General features: G+C 41.6%; 2 long non-coding RNA genes across 3 annotated transcripts; one reads left to right on the top strand and one right to left on the bottom strand.

Annotated features, from left to right (window-relative positions):
• The first annotated feature begins 31 nt into the window (after positions 1-31).
• Positions 32-22,432, top strand: LOC111260189 (uncharacterized). The gene is made up of 4 exons (XR_002680165.2): positions 32-260; positions 8,335-8,505; positions 20,747-20,888; positions 22,134-22,432. It is a non-coding gene; the product is annotated as an uncharacterized LOC111260189 (long non-coding RNA).
• LOC111260183 (uncharacterized) lies at positions 16,702-18,666 on the bottom strand. Of its 2 annotated transcripts, none has more exons than XR_002680156.2 (3): positions 17,342-18,666; positions 17,073-17,182; positions 16,702-16,789 (listed from the first exon to the last, which is right to left on the bottom strand). It is a non-coding gene; the product is annotated as an uncharacterized LOC111260183 (long non-coding RNA). The 2 variants fall into 2 exon arrangements; XR_002680148.2 differs by having other exon boundaries at positions 17,494-18,327.
• Positions 22,433-22,645: the final 213 nt, after the last annotated feature.

The following is a 22,645-nucleotide window of genomic DNA, read 5'->3' on the forward strand; positions in this document are numbered from 1 at the left end:
ACGCATTTCCGCCAAAGCTAAACAGAAGCAAACGTAGAAAAGGAACGCTAAGCCGAAAAGCAAACATGACCCGTTTTATCTTCGCATTAGTCTGCGCGCTTCTCGTCGGCGGCAGAGCTGGTGCTCGGCGCCAAGTCCAATACGTTTACCGCCTGAGTGTCGACAGGACGTGAGGGGCACCACCCGCTACATGATTGTTTACACCAGCAGAAAGCGAACTAAAGGACAAGCTTGTCTTTTGGCGTGTATGTGTAACCAAGGTAAATCGTATGTTGTGTCTCAGTTATCGGTTTACACATTTGGAATCTTGATCAGGTCAAAGCGACGTTTGATTGCACCGTATCAAAGTGATGCCAAACTCTGTTACGGTAATCGCTGCTGACGCACGCAGACTGTGTACTAGCTGCTAGAAATCTAAACTTCATTTTTTCATAGACGACTTCATTGGGATTTTAGAGAAATTCAACATATTTAGAGACTTACTATGCTATTATCATTGACGTTTCCTACAAGGCATAATATTTAATGAAGGTAATTTGAGAATTGTTGACAAGCTCTTAAATCGTGAAAGTAATAATAACATAGTACTATGTTATTATTAGCGACAATTTTTTTAAATACAATATTAAATTATATTTAATTTTCATCGGCTGGAATGAGCGATTCTTCTTCTACCTGGAACACGCTTCAACCTTCAAATAAGCAAGCAAGATAGTGACGTACGCGGCATTACAAAATCCACGGAAAATATTATTAGATTGATTACTTCAGTTGAGGCTCAAATCGGAGCCTTGAGACTAACAATAGAAGACATCACATTGAATGTAGAAATCAAGTTTTTTGTTTGGGACTCGCTTTATGCAGTTATAGAAATATATCATATTTGGTGAAAATTATACACGACGCGATATAGCTCTCCATCGATTATATATTAATGCTTACAAAACCACACGCATAGCGTCAAGAGTGGTAACAAGTATCAGAAAAATAAATGCAAAGTAGTCTATTTGTAAAATAATCGTTTATCAACATTAAGCAATTTGAAACATATACCTGTCTAACCCTAGAAAATCGCAGACCATAGCTTTCAAACTGACAGCGACCACCGTGCACAGGATCGAACGGTATAAATTTAGTATCGGCCTTCTTTCTTCGTTGGGCCCGTGTGTCTGCCATACAGCTATGTTATTTTTCATTCAGCGGGAAAAGTAGTGGCATACGTACGACTGTAAATCTGTGAGAGAGTGCCTTTTTATACTGTTTTATTAATCTGGCCGGCTCCATTTTTTTGAGGTGGAACCCACTTCATATTGACGTGTCACTATCTGCCCGTTTTCCCCATATTGCTTTTCAGAATCATTTCGGATGATCTTTTTGCCCTTAGGTTAACAGGGGATGGGGAATGACGGATGTGGTTAAAAAAAGAGCGCCTAAAGCGTGACAGTAATGCGGTTACATTGTCGACAGGCAAAGGCGCCAAACCTAATGCGCAGTGCCCCTAACATGGCCCCACAGGAAATCTTGCCTTGTGACTTTTCTCTCTATCTTTCTTAGGGCGCGATGTTCCTCCTGTAGTAGTAGTAGTAGTCATCGTCGGAAAGAAGAAGGCACAACGTCATCGTAACGTTCTCACAGTACGAAGGCAAGAGAAGGGGCGATTTTGCTAAGATGGTCGCCGGGGTCATCAGCATTCATTGTGGTGTCGTTCTTCTCAACAAATGTCCAACCCATAAACATTTCAAATCATACAAAAACATTCAAATTACCTGTTACTCTAAAATTCAATCTAGACGTGAGTTCACAGTCTCGATCCCTGCTTTCATCAGAGAAGAACTTATGGTTTGATAGTGTCCTTACAGTTGCGAGTACTAGAACCAGAACGTTTCCAAGTGACGTTTGGGGGAGCCAACGTACATTCGAAAAAGCCAGTGGAAAAACCAATGTATCAAAAAAGATACGTGCTAGCGGACAGCATACAATTGTGTCGCCCGAAGAAAGAATCGTTACATCTGGCATTATTATAGCCGACATTTCACGATCAATTGCAATCGTACGCGATACGTTCGAAGACTCTGACTGAAAAATATCAGGGGTAATCTCCACGAGGCTCAACCTTTTCTGAACATTTTTGTTTCGATTTTTTTCTCCGTCCACTTGGAGCTTTGGATCTACTTCTGCAAGACTCGCTAAATGTGCCGAGCTAACCGGGCGAGGACGAGGAACAGACGTCTGTCTGTTCCAGAATGGTGCGTCTCTACGATGGAACGATGAACGTAAAGCGAAGTAAATTTCAACCCTGTTACGTCTTTCTTTAGGCGGTCTTGTGGACGCTCACAAATCCTCTGTAGAACTTAGAAACACCCAGAAAATTCGCGATTCCAATGATACGTGACGTGGCCACGACGGCACAAAAACTACAAGCTGGACATTCTTCTCAAACCGTAGAATCAGCTACCAATTTTGTTGTCAGTTTAGGAGTGAAACAAGCTAATACCTACAACTCCGTTAAACCCATAACACAAACAATATTATATTGCGTATAGATATAGCCTATACTTTACACACTCGCATGGTCAACAGTACACAACGCTGCACCATATAGTTTCTGCAGTCCGCGCGTATTATAAAGAGGGACATGTTCGTCTGCACACCGACGATTCAAATACTGTGCAAAAATACTCCATTTCGAGCCGCGCAAGCCCACATGTCGTTGTGCAACAAAGCCCCGTACCCTTCTCAATTTTTATCAGCCAAAAAATGGAAAACAAAAAAAAATTCTACCAAGCTACGTAGGGAGGGGCGTAGAAACGTGAAACTCGCTGAAGTCCATCAACAATAACCCGACTCATCCATTCAGTCGCGCGAAGGGACGGGTGTTAACCCCCCCCCCCCCCACCGCCGCTGCCACAGCGCCTCTTTTTCCCCACCCGCATTGCTCTTTTTTGCGCTACTCACTTCTTGTCCCCTCTCTCGGGTCTATCCTTTTGCCCCTAAAGTCCACGACTCAAACGGAGCTTGGAGGTGGCGCAAAGAGACAGCTCCACAACGCCTATAGCTTATTTTGTAGCTATCTCAAGCCGGTTAGGCTAGAGATGACGAGGCACAGAAAGAAGACAATACTATGGTAGCTTCAACATCAAGGAAGCGGCAGCTTTCCGGGCTCAGCAAATTCGAAATTCGATTCTTCTTCGTTCGTTTGGTCGATCGTTGAATGATGATGACGACGAATTGGTAACCATCTCATCAACTAGTTTACGCCGATCCGAGACTTCCATCACGTTCACTGGCAGCAGTGAAACAACAGCGTGCGGCGGCATCAAAAGCGTCTCCTATCTTGGATACATGACGGCGTCGTAACGGTGGGCCTTCAATGTGATGCATCTTCGGCCGTGCCTTCTTCAGTCTTCCTGCCGTCACTCATCTCACTTGAGCTTTTGCGAGCTTTGTTTCCGTGAGCTCTGGAAGTGCCTGAAGCGATACGTCGACGACGCCGATGGACGCCACTACCGACAATCGAAGCTAAGAAGTAGAAAACGCATTGAATCTGTTTGTGTGAGTATATACGCTTTGCAAGAGAATATAGAATGCGCTGCAGCTAGATTCCTAGTAAGTACACTGGTGACCAACACTTTACAGGCTGGTAGCAGAAAAGTGCACCGATAAAAAAACGGCCGACGTAAAAAACAAATTGCATTTAGTTGATTCATATGCACGTCTACATACACTTGGCCGAACGCGTTACGTGCGATAGAGAAAGAACTCTTACACAGTGGATTAATGGCAAGAAGTTTCCTTTCTGGCATAACCGAAGAAATGAATGTTGACTATGAGAAGCCAAGACGAAAATGAAGGCCTGCTCGTTTGCTAGAAATATTCAACAGGCATTGCTGCTGGTATTGTTTGTCCTGTAGTGAGGGTCCGTTTTCGATTCACGGACGTTCGTATAACGTTGACCGGAAGCCGACTTGAGCCCGACCAACGAAACGAGTCTAGTGTATGCAGAAGAAGCGTAAAAATCACACTCAAGGAGAAGAGATTTTACATAGCATTTATTTACTTAATGGCTCAAAGGTCATACAACTCTAAGGCCAAGCATACAAAACGTACGACTCCAGCTGAGTTCTCTTGCAAGTATATTATTTATACCTGTAGTTTACATAAATGTACGGGACACATTGTAGTCATCTATAAATTCAAGGTACCGGCAACCTTTTACTAAACCTGAAGCTTTCAAACGAAGTGAAGCCAGATACGATATTTCTACTAAAATCGTAGCATAATTTACCTCAAACAAAACAAAGAAAAATAGTCGACTCTTTATTTAATAGAAGAATGGCCTTGTTTGGAAAGTTTTTCTTCCTACGGAACTTTTCCTTTTTCCTCGATAATGTGAACCTACCACTGACTCAAGTCCGTGATATGAATCATTAGGGAATTATGATCAGTACCTCTGAAAGGTTTATGCATGCTCTATTAGGAACGTTCTGCTACTACGAGGAGGTTAAGAACACCGGCAATCACACATCCTTCTCCCTGAAAATATCCAACAAGTTCTCATGGGAGTTCTTTTTCTTAATACCGCCAGTCGCCATTTTTGCTTTGCGCCCGTCACCATCCTTTATATCAAAATATTATTTTTGCCCGATCTCGTTTTGTTGTTCGCCTAATCGTTACAAGCGAACCTAACCCGAAGTGTCGATCTTTCAAATCAAAAGCGAAACATTTTCCTAGTCCCAGTTGATTCTGATGTTAAGCAACGTTTTAATATACTTCAAAGTTGACGAGGACATTTTATAACTACAAGCGCAAAATGAAAGCCTCGATAGAATTTCACGTTGGACCCGAGCGGCACCCACTCACCCGGCGGGCCCCGCTCGTTAAACGAACAGCAGGGAAAGAGGAACAAGACTGAAGTGTGGGAACAAAGAAGACAGGGAAGCGAACGCTTGTCACCTAACCCCACTGACCCGTTGCGATGGCTAAAGAGTAATTGGCTGAAAATGGGTTTTTCAGGGGATGGCTTCGTTTCGCGGGTACCTAAAAAGAAAAGAAATGCCGCTTCTAGCATGGGTCTCACGTATCGATGTGAAATTAATTGATGATTGCAATTTGGTAGCCGTTGCGAAAGGTTAGTGTTTGTGTTAAAACGAGGTTGGCTGTAGGAAGTAGGCTGAGCGGGGATTGAATATTCGTGATTTCGTTGGGTCACTCGCAGTGGAGCAGCAACATTTGATGACATTGGGTTTCGATCAATGAAGCGACTATTGCAGAGAGGTGACAATTCTCTCTCTCTTCTAGAGATCCCGACGGTCTCAAATTCCGCGATCTAAAGTAAGGTGATCCCGGATAGACGAGTTACTTTTCTTCTTTGTAATCGGGAAAAGACAGGGTCACGCGCCTCGGGTAACACTCAGATCGAAGATCGTGATTAATAGTGTGTAGGCAGTCTTAATAGTCTTGTTAGGTTTATCTTGCCTAGGCATCCAGTGAGATATGCGTAAACTCGCGTGGCTGTAACTTAGTGATATATGCCTCTCATCAGTCATGAACGTGTGAAACCAACTTCATCGGAGGTAGACCATGGCGACAATAATAAAAAATGTAAAAATAACGACAACCTTATTTTATAGTATTAGATAATCTTATTGAAGTGACACCTACAGCATTTCCGGTTGTTATTATCTTCGCAATACGTCGCTGTGAAATATACAGACGGTAAACAGTCCTCATAGTAAATTTAAGCTTACCACGTTACTTAACGATAAGGTTTAGTCTCAAAAAGCCATTTCGGATTGATCGATTTTTCGATAACATGCCAACCAAAAAGCTAAGTAGTCATGTGTGTCTTTCGTCTTATATGCCTTTTGTTTTCTACGATGATTTTGACAGCTGACAAGTTTGTCGTGCTTACAATTACTTTCATATTATGATGCGTATGTCAATGGCAAATTTACTATAAGACGCTTATTAGCACGCATTTCACGTTATAAAAACGCCCGTGCGCACGCTTTGTTAGACTAGCTAAGCCAACATCCCATTTGGATCAGGCTATCTCTACACTTAAGTTTAGAAGCCCAAAGTGCAAAATCACAGGTTGTCACGAAACGCAGTACAAGAACAAAAAAAAATCTATACGGTATTTCTTTTTGTATTTTTTCTTTTTAAATTATCTTCGCAATCAACCAGATGACCAGATTACACGTTTTGCAGCTCATGGCAAATAGTTGTCTAATCATGACTAGAAATAATAATAATTACTAATACTATTATCGTTTATGCGAAAATAAAAGGATAGCACGTGAGTTTGAAGCTGTATGGCCAATTACTGCGTGTTTGCAGCTGCACCATGAGCGTATTTTCGTAATATTATAAAAAACGTTTACTTTCTTGATATATTTATGTATTCTAAGGCAATATAATCGCTAGCCAATAGTGTGCTGTTAAGATAACAGTGCGGCCAATCTTAGGCAGAATAAAGCTGTTACTGAGCGTGTCGTAACGTTATTCCGATATGCTAAATCACGTCCAACACATTCCGCTGCGACGATCTATGCCAGATGACAGTGTTTGATTCTGTAGATGACTAGATACTTCATAGGGGGCGCCACCAGCACCAGCAATAAATACGCGATGGGCGTAAACGCCTTCAGTTACATCAAGACATTTATTCCGACAGACTTCCTTATTCTTCTTCAGTGATTTCCGACAGATAGAATTTCCTTACGCTGTTTTCACGTAGTGGACAGACTTTCACTATCTAGTTCAGTGTAAAATTTTAATAAGAAAAAACCCTTGTATCGCTATCGTTTGGTAGTTTAACATTTTGGAAATAACCCGGGTCCACAAGTGGCTAAAGGCTAAACGTCACAGAATAAATGTAATTAAATTAAATCGTATTGAAGACACACATAAGCCAGGTTGTACATTTGGTACGAAAGCAAAACTGTTGCTTTAGATTTATGTGTATGTAAAAAAGCAAGAATATCCAATCCAAACGACGCGTTAACGAAGCAACTGGGTCAGAAATTGTTGAAAATTGTAACCCTTTGAAGATGGGTTACTCGTTAAGTTGTAGTCCGTGAAATATGGTATTCGCTCATCTTACAGTGAAAAAACCTCCCAGATATTAGCACCCTTCACGCTGTATCATTATAGCGATTCTTGCTTGTTTCGGTTGGTCCTTCAGAAGACTGAACATCTAACTGTCTCTTATTTCGAGCATGCCACCGTGTCTTTCAGAAAACACAGACAAACAAAAGGTCGGCGTGGTGATTGCCTCTTCATTCTCTGCACTTGGCAACGCGGGCAAGCTTTGTCACGCGCCTCACGGTCACTGATATTATAGAAGGAACTGGCCATCAACATTGCGGTCAACCTATTTTTCCACCTTAGAGACCAGGCTTATATTTTTTTTGGTTGTGTGCAAACAGGTTTGTGTACTGGTAAAACAGGACGCATGATACAAGCGGATCCGACTTACCTAGATGATTATGCATCGGCTGCAAAGCTTTTATTTTAAATTCGATATGATTTTCGGTATTCCATATACAATTATTGCTGTATACAAATGTTTGTTGATAATTAATTTTCTCTGCTAAAACGACGTTATTTCAAAATCGTTTATTCAGTGTTCAGTAGTCGTAACCTACTACTGCTTTAGCTTAAGCTGACCCAATTTTCACCTAATTCCTGAAATGGCATGATCCATGAAAAGGACGCAAACGTCCCGTCGACCATAGCTGTAGAATACGCCGACGTAATTGCACTGGAAGCTTTACGCAGAAGAATGAAGGATGCTCGTTATTGTTCGCAGGTGCCGAGTCACCATGTTTAGCTCATCGAGCTATCGGAGTTAGTCCATTAAAAAAACGTACAGGCCAATCTACTATTGAACATATCAAGACATGCATGCCTCGGACATTCTAAAAGAGCTGATTAACCAAATGATAGGCTACATAATAATTAGCAAGATTAGCGTTCCATATAGTTCTGCGGTTACCGTTGCTACTGGTCTTCCGCACCAGGATTTTCGCATCTGAGCACGAATGAAGCCTGGATTGAGTCAGTTCGACTTTTAATAATATGCGCACGCATAAATTAACTTGGAACCTAATTTAGAGTAACTATCTCTGTGCGTGCATGTGATATTCTGCCATTGGGCCTGCGCTCTGCGTCCACCTCTCCACACCAGTAACGCGGTTAGTAAGCATGCACGAATCTTATCGGATTTTAAGTTTCCCCAATTTTTATACAGATCCTTCATACTTGAAGCGCAACGATTGAAGTATTTTCAACAAAAAAATAAATATTCCAATGATTTTCCGATCATTACAGATAGAGTTTCTGCTATCCCGCTTTACGCCGCAACACATGATGATTATGGTCAGCATCAGCTAAACGCCTCTCTCGATGATATTTTCTACGAGCTAGAAACAAGAGCCCCGTCCAAGGCAAGACGATACGGAGAAAATCGGAGATTTCTGTCGACCACGAGATTATATTAATGTTAGTGGTTCAACAGTATTTTTATTTTCTACCAGCGGGGAAAGGTAGACAGAAAGATTGAAAACTCAGGGGAGAGGAGTTACCGACGAATCAGGGAGTTGCTGGCGATCGATTGAACATCAGCAGCGTTAACAAAACGAGAGGACATGAAAACGAGGCTGTGCTTAAAGCATATTATGATTAAGCAGATGATGTAAGCAGTTGTAGAAATGTCACGTAAACCCATAGTTGCCAGTAGTTTGCTCTGTGAGAGGCAGCATAAGTGTGATATTAGTATTCTTTGGGTATTTGGATTCTGCCCCACTTGTAGGCCACATGTCGCGCCAGGAAAGACGATATGTCCATAGTCAAGCAGCACGTACACCTCTGAGATGTTTGTAATCGGGCGTGCGCGATTATTAGGGTCGAGTGACTCAGGCTAGGGGAAAGAGAGATACCAGGAAATCGGTGTGGAACTCACTCTGTTAGTCAGAAACCCTGCCCGCTACGCTGTAATTGGGCGAGTAAAACGAAGTGGGAATAGGGATTTTGAATGGACCAGCTTCGAAACAAATCAACCAGTTGTAGGACAGCTAGCTGTACCATTAGGTGGTAGCTAAAACGTCTTTAGTTTGTCCTTTTCCCCTGGAAGTCGAAAAAAAATTCGCTGAATCGGCTCAGACGAGGGGCATCAATGTTAAGGATGTTACGATCCTACACCAGCGTTTTAACTTACAAGGAAACTGCATAAGAGAAAGGAAAACAGGATAGATTAATATGCTAGTAGTTGCTCAGCTATACCCGTTGCCGGTCGAAGCTCAAAACACATAGAATCCAGGAGGGTAATCTAATTTGGCGTACAATGTCTCACTAGAATCTAGAAAGCAAAATATTACCGATGAGTCGAGGGTGAGGTCTACATTTTATAAAATGACGAGTACAACGGAACAGAAGCATCATACTGAAACAATTTTTCAACTCTTAAAAAACGTCTCTGTTGAACTCGCAATATAGCATTATAGAAAACATAAAAAATAAGATAAGCAAAATAACTGAAATTTGATTAATTTTTTTTGCTTAACATTATAAAAAAACTCGACAGCCTTATAGGCAGGTTTGTCACTCAAATGGCGCATAGTGATTGTCACGGTCACGCTTAACCTCAAAAGGTAAAATGTGCCGCACTTGCTTTAGACCTATTTCCTTCAACATGACTTATTGAAACAGTGGCAAGATAAAATGTGATACGAATGCAAAATGTTTGAGGTGATGATTCAGTAATAAGGTTCAAAGCAATTAATGGGTTGGGCTAGGTCTGAAATCGGGCGTAGATAAGCGAACTCGGTTCCGAGCCTGGACGTGCCAGCCGTCTGAAACGGTACCAGCATCAGACGGAAAAATCGAAATTACTATGTATGCGTTTTCCGTACATAGAATATTATTCGGGAAGCGTGTCTATTTTCAAGGTAGAGTTAGCATACAAGCAAAGCAGACAAAATCGGACTAAGCAAGCATTGTTAATTCCGGATTTTTTTCATTAAAACGCATTTTAGCATGATTGCGTTTCTAATGCAGCCGTATAAACTAAAATCCTCTTCTGTCCGACTATATGTTCAAACGTCTTTCAGAATTTCTCCGCGATCACTTGATCTGATCTGATGATCTACTTAATATGTGCGCAACCCACCACCGTCTTCATGCTGTGTCTTCTATGCTGATACTACCGTCTAAAGCAGCTGTTGCCCTGCTTCCACTCAGCGTGATCAACAACGAGGGGGGCGGCCGCATCAACCACCAAATCCTACCTCTTAGACCGAGCAGGGGGTTCGCTCTAACTGGCATTGCTAGCGCATGTGCATAGGCGTCATGTAGCCCACGTCTCGAGTCAGGTGACTTGAGCCTGAACTCGACGAATAAACCATCTGATATCTCAGCAGCATTAACAGGAACGTTAGCATGTGCAGCTGGCTATTAGCTTAACAGTTTCGCCGTGTTGTCACTGTGGGGCTCTTATGGGAATGCGCCTTGGCCGCTAGGAACACAGCGAATCTCCTTTGACGTTCTCCATATCCGCTAGCACTAAACGAGCGGGCGAGTGAACCACCCAGCCGATCGGCCATCCGCCAAACATTGTTAGATTTTGGGCTTTATTAATCCACGCTAGCTGGTAGAGACCAACCTTAACTTGAATGCAAATAACCGGCAAAACCAGTTCGATTTTGCCTATTGGCGAGCCGTTGAACGTTGCTAGGAGGAATCGGTATTTACATATTTTCAAGTTTGTGCGGGGTTCTCCAAAAAACAACTACGCCATTGGGCCGGCTATATAGCATCTGTAAGTTTTGTGGGCGTACCCCACCCAGCATTTAGTTGGCGACCTTAGTTCAGCATTAGATCAATAACAGCTAGAAGGTTTAGGCTATCCAACCTCTAAGGGTTACTCTTCCACCCGTAGATCTTTTTTGTACAGTTTGTCTTATAAGATTATTCGACACTATAGGACGCTATTCGACACAACGCGCTCTGCATTAGATGTAGACAGTAGCAGCATTTTTATACGAAAATGTCAAAAGAAAGTTTCTAATTCAAGCGAGCAATTTGGAAAATGCGCTCATCTACCTCGGAAGACTGTTGTAGCTAGATGAAATATTGGTTGTCAGTATTATGTCTTTCGTTCTAGCTCAGCCGTGTCATCCTGTGAGTTGCATCTCAACACTCTATGTTAGCATATATCGGCATCATCGTTTCTCGTACCAACCCAAAACATAAGAGCAGCGAGGAAACATCCACTTTACCCTTGGCCTGTATGCATAGATGTATTTTTCGACGAAGGTTCAAATACTTCTGACATTGGTTCTTTGGATATCGATATCTTATGGCGTTGTATTACTACCATGACTTTAGGTTCCTGATTGATCAGAAGTGCCGCTTCCAATGACCCCACCTGCTTGCCAATTCAGCAGTGTGAAAAAACCAGTTTTGCTACATTGGAAATACGGATAGCAGCCAACGGCGTCTGATTGTTAGGCCGGATGCTTTGACACATGCAAAATCTGTTATTTATTCTGTTATTTTTTTACAGGGAAACAGTTTTTAAACTTATATATACAAATGATGAACTATTCGAAAACTGTCCGATATTGGGTCCGGGTTGTAAACCCGTCTCATTGATTTCATTTGTATTTATTATCAGCGCAATAATAGCACGGTTGTCTGAGTAACTTGTTCGAAATTTAATACGCCAAGCTATTTGTCGCCTTCTTGAGCACAATAGAAGCTACACAGACTTTACTCTTGAGAATACTAAGGCCAAAGCCATCATTCGATTTAATCCTCTTCGATCCACGCCACTGTTAAAGCGTGGCGAAGATTGTACGTTGTCGTGCAATGCACACTTTCAATAATATCGAGACAGCATTTCCCTATGACGCTATCTTGGCTAGTAGATAGTAAGGTTCTTCATATTACAATCAGATTAATTGTAATTTATATATGTATGTATTTCTTTATACATTTGCTTTGAAGGCATAGTTGTGTAGAACAGCGCATGTGCAATCCAATACAGAATGGCATGTGTTTTGCGAACAAGTTTACAAGATCTTCTATAATGCTTACCCCTCTATACTGGCCAGTCGAACGTTTCTGGGCGTTCACTCAGTAAGCGGTATATCAATGAAAGAGATTCAGTTCAAAAGCAATGCCGTAGCCAGCTCTGTTGTAAAACCCATTTTAAAACCCAGAAATCAAACCGCAATCAGCAAAAGATGCCCGAAAGAGGCATTCTTTTCTCGATTCTCTTCCTCTTTAGTCAACTAGTGATGTCACTCTCACGTGAACATTGAGTTAAGGATTTGGGCAGGTCCAGGCAGAAACGCGGGAGCCCTGATTATTTCTCAGACTAATAGTTTTCGGACATTAGGCGTTCATTAAGTTGTATTAGGGATCCTTTTATATGTCATTTCAACGTCAGATTTCGGTTTAAAGCGGATAGTGATCCTCATTTGATGGCTTTAATGTAGCACGCGCATGTTTAGGTTGAACCGGGCAGCATTTGCCTTACTTAAATAGCGATATCTCTTTTGTCGCTATCCTATGTTGAACTAAAAGCCAGTGCGAAATATCGTTCGGTAGAACAGTACGGGAAAGAATAAAATACCGAGAAGCACTCACGTGAAGGGATATAACTACGAGGCGACCTTCTGGTTAAAAGTTCTCAATATGGCTACGCATACGGGCGGACCGTAAGGCTCGTTCCATACGGCTTTACCGATAATGCCGTGCCTGCTGTCGTAAAGAAATGTGTTCCGCATCTATATGCACACTTATCCTTGTTTGAACGGGATTAATTGAGGTGCCACACAGATCGTATAGGATGCATGCGAGACTTCGTTCGCAATGAAACACAGCAAATAAATACTAAATGAAAAAACTAACCCCTAAAGAACAAAGGCTAGGCAGCTACAGTAACACGCTGACTCACATCATAAAAACAACTGATTTCAACTCTATCACAAGTCTTCTGATCACGCGTGGCGCCCCAAACAAGCCAACTATCTGAGTCAGATCACGAACATGGCAATACATCAGGAGTAATTTTTGCTAGTTTTAGTGAAGAACAATGAAATGTTGAGCGGAAGGTACTTCGTGGATACTTAAAAGTGACATTTAGGATAACTTCTGTGGAAGCATTCAGTGATGATTAGCGCTTCAAGTAACATGGCCGACGAGAGTGTTTTGAAATAGATAAGGGAAGGACCCTTCGAGGCGCGCAGAGCCATCAGCTGGAAGAAAACAGCCGTAGTCCAAACGACGGAGATGAGGCTGCTTAAGAGAAACAACATCGCGGATTATTTTGACAGGCAGCGGAGGCTGCAACAGTAACTGCGCAAGGAGTCGAATCCACGTTGATCAAACAGCGCCTGAACGGGCGACGTCTGATCGATTCGGGTGCAAATCACAGTCTAAAGGAAAAGACATAATCCCGAAATGTTCGATAGGACGAAAGATCGTATAGCAGCCCGACAAGACAGGACGTAGACACCAACAGCTACGATATTTTGATGAGAAACGTGAAATGTTTCCGGCTTAGGTAAAACTTGTAGGGGCTGCCTTTACCCAAATGCAGTCCCTTTATATGAATATTGCGCAGGACATGTATAATTGTTTGACGATGCTGGTGTGTATGAGTCGCCTGTGTGTACAGCGATATTGGTTGACACAAGCGTAATTTTGCTCATTGGAATTGGATGTTATGACACTATACGTGTTTAATTCAGCTAATGAAGGTACATTAAAACAAGGGTTGAATGGGTGTGAATATTATGGCCGGACATTTCAAGTAGGGACAAAAGACCCCGTTTCATGTTCGTATCCGAGAATCGTTTAGCTAGATTATGAACTCCTGTTTTCGATGTACGGTTGATACGGTAGCAGCCAGCTACCGAAAGCTGAATGTACTCTCCCCCTCAAGCAATCGTGCCGGTCCCCACTCCCTACGCCTATTGCAGTTTATCATAATATTGACCCTACTTGCTCTCAACAACGTTTCCAACAATCACAACTTACGTAGAATTGATTTTTGAATCGACCTCCCTCGATTTTCCACAATCTTTCATTTCTCGTCACCTAAGCCTCAAGCGAACTCTTCCATCTAACAGTACTTCATGTCGCAAGACTTGCGGTACGCTCGAGTTCGCCCATCTACTGTGAGACACTATACAGCCTTTCACAGTCGCCATGTTTCAGAGTGAGTTTATATCCGAATGAATGACTGTGAATGGTCGCCCGTGGGCGCTTAACTATAATGTGCTTTCTACATTGGCTGCGATACCGTCGTTGCCAGGCAGCCTCGGAACTTGTTATACCGACATGGAACTTCGTAAACGTGGTGTATATACGTGTGGATTCGTGAGACAGCGAATACAAAGTATAAACAATCCAGTGATACGGTATCCGACAACAGAATTCTCTTGAGTCCCTATCGACACACGAATCGCAAAACGGGGAGTTCGTGGATAAGTAATGGTAGACATTTTGATAGCATTTTCGGTACGGTAAGGCCCTGTTACTAGGTGTACGATCTGTCTTCGTCACTAGATGGGAGCAGACTGCCAGCTTTTCTCTGTCGGCCGACCAGCTAATTCGGAACCCCAAGGCCTTTATATACCTCATGAGAATGGCTTTTATGGGGACTATGGGAGCGCACTTTTGTCTGGCTGCACGAAATGGGCCTAGAGCATTCCCTGCTAGTCGGACTGCTTGCGTTTGCCTGTTGCAAAAATGGCCTGCGTCTAGAAAACGGCCTTAAGAAGGACCTGGCTGAACTACGTCCAATACAACGGCTACATCACCGTGCAATAGAACGGGTCCATACAGTATAAGCAGGTACTGTTATTGCCGTATAGATTCTTGTACATAATAAAAGCCTACTAGCTCCCAATAGTATAGATAGCATGAGGCGATGAATGTGATTAGCTGTTGTGGACTGTAGATCTGAAATATTTGAAAGGAAGTCTCCCCACTGGATTTTCCCGTTTTTGGGGTCTTGAGTTGTTTTTTCTGCCGTTCATCGAAAGAAGTAACTGACAACAACGGAGATGCATTCGATCTCTGCCGGACGATGATCTAAGAAAGCCGGTCAGGCGAGATTCTGAAATGGACGTATCTTCTCGTAAGATTCACTGTGTGGAAGGAATAGGAATAGATATACAGTTTAGTCATAGTATCTATCCTAATTCTGGGCAAATGGCTTAGAGAAGTTCGAAGCAGAGATAGGAAACGAAAAACTAAAAGGTCGACTCTGTTGGATCGGCCTCCGATTGCGACATGCAGTTACATCGTGCTTTGGTTATTATGCGCAAAATAAAGCTCACTGGTCTGTCAGGGCATCTTTGCCCTCATTCAATATCTGTGGTCAAATATAAATTTAATGAAACGCAGGACCTATCTATGCTAATGGCTTTTCCAGTATTGATCTGCCTTTAAGCAACTCTTTTGGCAATAACTTTGCGAATGAACAGCAGTATCCTGTATTCGTCTACTTATAAGATTTTGACATAGATTAAGCTAGCAACATCTTTTTATAATAAAATAATAATAACAAGAAAAAAAAAAATCTATTGGCGTTAGCTAAGACTATTACCTTCTAAAAACTGGATTTTTAGTCTCTTGCATCCTGACCACAAAAGATTTGCATTACTCCTCAAATGTACAATACTATTAATCCCATACGAAATCTATACGAGCACAGTCAACATTGGAGCTTCCTAGTCAGTCGATTATTGGGTTTAGCGTTGTGTAGGCAACGTGTTGAGGAAGATTTCAAATAACAAATGCCAGCTTTTTGGAGTCGAGTATAAAACAGATGATTATGTAGTCCTTTAGAAAGCTGAATTTCTTCTAAATGTAGACGCTTACGAAGATATTCTAGTCATTCAGAAATGCACATCTGTAGCTACTGCATTTCTTGTAGAACCTATCACAGACTCCTGTCCCGGTAAATGAACCACAGACATCTTTACCATTCGATTAGTTTCCACGACAGCAGTAAACAAATATCAGGATTACATAATTTTCTATCACAACAAGCGTAAATGTTGTATAGTACGTTTATGCTGGCTAAGGTAGGAAACTCGTCCCTATGATAGCGTGGTGAGTAACGTAGAGAGGTCCGAATTTGGGAATAAACATAGTTTGTTTCGTGCTGGAAGCCAGCCGTTTGATGAAACTCTTTCCTATTGGTTGTGCCCGACGTATGCCTCGAAACATGGAAATCGGGAACTCATCCCATAACCTACGGCCATAGCCTACAGGATGTAGCTGACAAATTGGACTTTATTGAGAACGTCAATTCTATTACTATACAATTTTCAGTGCGTCTTTACGCGCCTTCGGCATGAGGCCTTGGAGAATGCTATACTATGTTAACTATATTACATTGGCAAAATCAAACAGTGAAAATCTACAATTTGAACTATGGATGCCATCATTGAGGCTCAAAACCTATTGTGTGCAGTCTATTTCGTGCACAATGCAGTGTGACCATTATATTTCCCTTGAAGTCACAGCGGCTACATAATGGCTTCCTTCTATTAAAATTACTTTCTGTGTACTGAACGAAAGGTGGTTGACAGAATGATAATTAGAAACAAAAAAAAAAAAAAAACAATGTAGAATAATTTGAGATCAATTTAGAAACAATCAAGAGAAACATCAAACTTTGATACTTTTTTCGTCTATTATTTTATTTGGTTCATACGGTGCTACATGTTTAAATATTTATTACGGACAAATTGTGTGAAACGCGCTGAAAGATAAAAGCGTAGGTCGACTTAGAGCAAACTGGTCGAGATGTTTACTATTGTTATACAATAAGAGCAATATTAATTATTATGATAAATTATTGTAGTAGGCTAGATTCGGGCACAAAGTAAGCGGCATAGTTACACGAACATTTCATCTTTTTTGTTCACCTTAAGGGTCCGCCTAAAAAATGGCACTTTCTCTTAAAATGATCTTCGTGTTAACGTTTAAGGTACAGAGGCTAGTCGTCTCTAACTGGCTTACCTCATGTTAACTGTTAGGCTCACCTTCATGAAGCTCTCAGTTGGTATCCGTTCCTCGAAGTTGAAATATCTCGAGCGTTCCACAATAAGGTCGAAGAGGTCACGTCCGAGACGGGCTCTCCGTGGATAAATTCCTTAAATAGATTGAGAATGAAGACAATGTTTCTTATGTCTGGCTCAATTTAACTGTGAACGAAGGTGAGACACTGCTCTTGCTGATAAATCGACTAAGCAACTATGAAAGTTAGAATGGAATCAAAACCGCAGGTTAAGTATACGTTGCAGTATCTCACTTGTTCTAACTCGTGGCTAGTTATTCTTTGTTGACGCGCACTCAGTTAGACATGCAGGTTATATAAGTCACGCAAGAACCAAACAAGCCTCCAGCTAATAGTAAAATGGCAACCCGTTTACCAGTCTCTTATGAATCGTCAACAACGGACACCTTTGATAGCATTGATTCAAGTGATGTCGGCAAACGTCATTTTTTTTTATACGATTTTGCAGTTAGTCTGGGTTTTTTTCCTTCACTCGTTATTAACACCATAATGGCTTCAACAACTGCCACAGTTATGAACGATTATAACATCTACTAGAGAATACTTCCTTGACGGTCAGGTGCCAATACACTATAGTAGTATAGCCGTACATATACTTGAATTACGATCACGTATTTGGCACAAGTGCCAATAGTACTGAACATCTTGATACCCAGCCGAAATAACAATTCCCATTAGGGCGCGACTGTTTCCCCGAAACATGAATAAAATCGCACACCGCTGTCTGCGTTCAATGCACGCACGTACCCATCGTACGCTTGTGCACTTTACCTTACTGCAAGCTGTGACCTGTGTTAGTTTAATTAAAAAGATTCTTAGCGCGCACGTTATGTAAGATACGAAGATATGCTGTAACATGCGTTGGGCTTTTACGAATTCATTCAAGTGGAAGCTGAGTGAATAAAGGTCGCCGTATTAGCACGTCTGCATCAGTCCTTGTTGGTAAAGCCTGCTCTGACACATACGTATCGATCTGACCAAGCAGTTGCATACATCGTATGATACATCTGATAACTGGCAGCGAAGCTATATACGTACTTGATTCCATGCAGATTTTACCGCTGTGTTTAAAAGTATGACGCCGACCTTTCTGTACATATATGTCAGCCTGTTCTATTAATATGCTTTCGCTAATCGAAAAGTACATACTCATAGAACAGTATTTCACTATTAAAACGATAGTTGCATCGTAAGAAAGTGGCCTAATTAGCAATCGACTAGCGTAGTACAGAGGATGTTTTTATGGACCGAAGAATTGAGCGACCCATGTTGGGGAAAGTCTATAGAATAGTCTTACTTGCTTATTTAGCTATCTACCTAAACTCCAGCTTCGAAGAAACTTGCTGCGATATTTTGCCTGCATTATCCTTGTGATTACTACAGAGCGCATAAATCCTATTGGAGCTCAGGGTGCAGCGGGCTGTGGGTTGCTTATGACATAAGGCATTCTTTCTGTACCGAGGCAAACAATAGCACAGCCATTGCCGCTCAACTTATTATGAAACGGGTAGACGCATGCAGGAACAGCGAACATTGCTCTGGTGGGTCTGCAACGGGTACATGACGAAGAACACATTTGATTTGCTTCTTCCTGAAGTCATCAGAATGAAATGTTTTGACGAGCTCCATTCGATGTTATTTTAATGTGATCTCTCTGAACAGAGAATCGACTGAGCTTTAGGTAATTGGAATAGCAGTCTTAACTCTTCGGTGCGCCTTTAACATATGATGCCTTATAAAAGGAAAACTGCTCATTGATCAACATATTGTACAATAGTATGAAGCATCCCTACAATACAGGAATGAAACACTTTGCTGGATTGTCTGTTCGTCAAAACACAAATGGCTCACCAGCATGATAGTAGCTAGTGATGAATAATACCTGTAGGCGGGCGTCGTCGACGGTTCAAGCTACAGCCAAAACAGAAATGCGTTGGAAAAAATTCAGCGCAGCTGAGTAAAAGTGTTCTTCTAACAATTTCATGTTAATTTGCTTCATCTATCATCAACAAAAGTCCGTGTCGGGGTTGTCGCACGCGCGTGCTTTGCATGTATCTATATATGAGCGACAGTTCTTTCCTTACCTCACGCTAGTCGTTCATTTCTCCGGTTGAGGCCAGTTCCTAAAATGCAACAATCTGAGTTCGTTTCCTGGTACAAATTATGCTGGAGCAAGCTTTGTCCCGGCTATGATGCTTGAAGGATTAACTTTTAGATTCCAGAGCTTCAAAATACATTCTCGACACGCTTATCTATAGCAAATGTGGTCTAAAGTTGATAATTTACTCTCTGCAATGAACCTTAAACCCAATTCATCTGTTTCAATCAATTTATGAAGCGATTTTTATAGAGCTGGCGCATATACTGGTATTACCGTTGCTCTCGTATGGGCCACACAGCGCGGTAATAAACGGCTGCGAAATATATTTTGTCGCTTAGTTAATCGGGGGCAAATAACTTCAGGTTCGTTTTTTTGATAGCTTCATACACTAGGAAAAATCGTTTATCTTTGCCAGAAATACGTATGCGTGCAAAAAGATCCGGTAGATGTATGAAGAGCCCTATGAATAACTGGTCTGTACGATGAGGTCAGACGCGGCTAAGATAACTGCATTTTAGTTCTTCGCTTCCTGAAGGCGCTTAGAAGCGCAGCGTTACTTAGAAAACATATATACATGTATATGCGCATACAGACAGAATCATGACTGGATGATAGGGGTTTCATCAGAACCTTAATAACGACGAGCAAAAAAAATAGTTTACAATGACCTTGAAATAAATTCAAATCAACTTAACCTTAATTATTTTACCTTTCTAACCTAGATAAAGTACTCACACAGACCGCGATTTCAGTACCCTCATCTTGATTGTGTTATACCCTCGATTTCAGTTTAGGGACGGACCACTTTTGCACTGGAGAAATCTGGAAGTTTACGAGGTTTCTAATGCCAGAGGTAAAGAGACTAACCGATTTCAAACATGCATTAGCGTACCAGTATTATTTGTTGAATTTTCTTTCCGAAGAGTAGCGTTTCACTTTTTTGTATCTAGAATTATTAAACACTAAAGTAACGTGAGAGTTTTACGTCGGGCACTGGCATTAAAAATGAACTCAGACGGGTTGCTCTTAGCACGGACCAAACAGTACTTATGTTCGGATTCGAACCTGGACCACTAACGTGTCCGTACTATTATACGTTATCTAGTAGGCTATCGCGGGGACATGATTTCGTCTAATCAGACTTTACCGACCCTGATTCCTCAATTTTGTACTTACCACCAGTCGTCCGTTATCATTAATCCTTGTTCCGAGTGGCGAAATGGGCTTTTGTACGAGAGCGATATGTTCAACTAGCATTATTACTAGTAGCTTATAGCTATTACACGGAAATGAACTAATTTCGTATGCAATTATTTAACTACATTCAACGTCCATATCAAATAGATAAAGTAGCGGTGTCCGTGTGAAGACCCTTGAAAGACATCGCATTATACACTCTCTAGCTATAGTAGCGGTCGTTGTTCAAAGGCAATTGTAAGATGCGTCAGTCTCCGTGCATAGACTAAGCATTTTTCGACGGTGAAAGTGTTTTTTTTTTTTTCTGAACTTAGTGCTCACTCACGGCCACGTTATTTCAGATATATCCATAGAAGACAATGCAATATCCGGTGCTTCGTAATAGTTTCCTGGTAGCCACGGATCTTTAACAACGGCCGACCGTACAGCCCTGCTTACCGATGGTCCTGCCGCTTCGCGAAAGACTCAGAGCAAGTTTGTAAGGTATGTTTCCCTTCAGTTTCGGCTTCATCCTTTCACCCGTAAATACGCCTGAATAAACACAAGCGAGCGACGGAAAACGTCTATCGGTAGGCTGACGTAGCCTTGGGCAACTCCACGGTACTGCAATCCTGAACAATACAATCGTCTGGACCTTTGCCTGTTCCAGGGGCTGTATAAACAAGACTTGTTTTGTTAAGAGACCTCAGTGCACTTTGTCCACGAATGTAACAACTCCGCACAGACGTACACCGGAAGTACAGCGTACAGATATATTTGTGTACGGTTTAATAGTAAGTTGTGTCGTTCGATGCAAACTCGATCCAAAATCGAATAAATTACGCTGAAGGTTAATCGAGCATGAAAACACGTTACCGATAGGTTCACCAGGTCAATATTACGATTTAACCTGATATCGACAAGACCTAGGAGCTTCGATGTTTTCATCTTAATTTAATCCTTCTATAATAAATAGGACCGTCGAGATTATGCTGCGTATCTATGGTAGGTATTAGAGAAGACTTCAGTTATTATATAACTACGTTTCTCATAAAGCATTGCCTCTGATACACACTAGAAGCTTACTTCATTGTTAAACCGTTTTCATATGATGGAACTTATTTCATCGTATCATTCAGATCTTGTAGACTGTAATGTCAAATAGCCAGTACTACACTATAATCCTACATATTGAACATGTTCAACCGAATGCAAGCCTTCGCGTTAAGCCGTGAACCAGACCGATTTCGGCTGCGATTGCGGTGAAACGATTATGGCTAAAGCTTCGAACAACCGTGGCATATGTATCCGTAAGCGGGGTTATACAATTTAGTCGATGAACTTCATTGGTAGTGTGGTCCAGTATCTCATTCTGATAGAAAACAAATCAAACATATTGGTCATCAATGGTCGACAATAGTTAACATCCAAATGAAATAAATACGTTGGCCAAATGTACCGCGGATCCTCAGTTCCTCTTCACAAAACACCTCGACGGGTTGCATCCACAGTTTAATAGGATGTCATTATTAGAGGAATTTTATGTTGTTTCGTCTGAAAGGAAAACGAAGTGTGAAGAATATAAGCTAAATTCAGTTCATTATAAAGCAATATTTATCGACGATGCTTATTTTCGTGTGTTAATTAATCATAATAGCCATCAAGGGTGACTCATAAAATCTTGTTTGACATGTGAATAAAGCAGAGAATTTTCCAATCAAGATCAATTTATATATCCTGTATCCCTAGCCTGATAGCGCTCAACCCAACCACACAAGGCCTACGGCCCGTAAAAAGGATCAGCGTGGCTCGAGCCACAGCTGGAGAACAGGTGTGTAGTTTCGCCGAGGCCGATCGTTACTTGAAAGACAGTCGAAGGTCGTGGTCGTCATGGACGGCAGCGGCGGCGCGGAATAAAGGAGTACCAGATTTCTAAACAGCGTCAACGTGACATGAGATTATGGCAAATCCCTCTAACAGAGCTGTGCAGCACTTAGTGAAAAATATGCGTGCCTAACATTTGAATAAAAATCGGTCTAGAAAATTGACGGGTGTGGCCAAACTAAACCTTTTAGATCAGTATCTCTCCTAAGGCATAAATGTATATATGTAACGATACATTTCCGACATCCTAAACATAGCTATAGTAACCTGAAACGGTTTTGCGCGTAGGCTGACTGAAAAATGTTTTCTGCAAAAATATTAAGAACTTTTTTATGGACTCCATCGTGATCAGGCGACACAACCCTTTTTAGTGTTTT

This window comes from Varroa jacobsoni, unplaced genomic scaffold (assembly GCF_002532875.2).
Source record: "Varroa jacobsoni isolate VJ856 unplaced genomic scaffold, vjacob_1.0 scaffold_40, whole genome shotgun sequence".
In the NCBI taxonomy this organism is placed as follows: domain Eukaryota; kingdom Metazoa; phylum Arthropoda; class Arachnida; order Mesostigmata; family Varroidae; genus Varroa; species Varroa jacobsoni.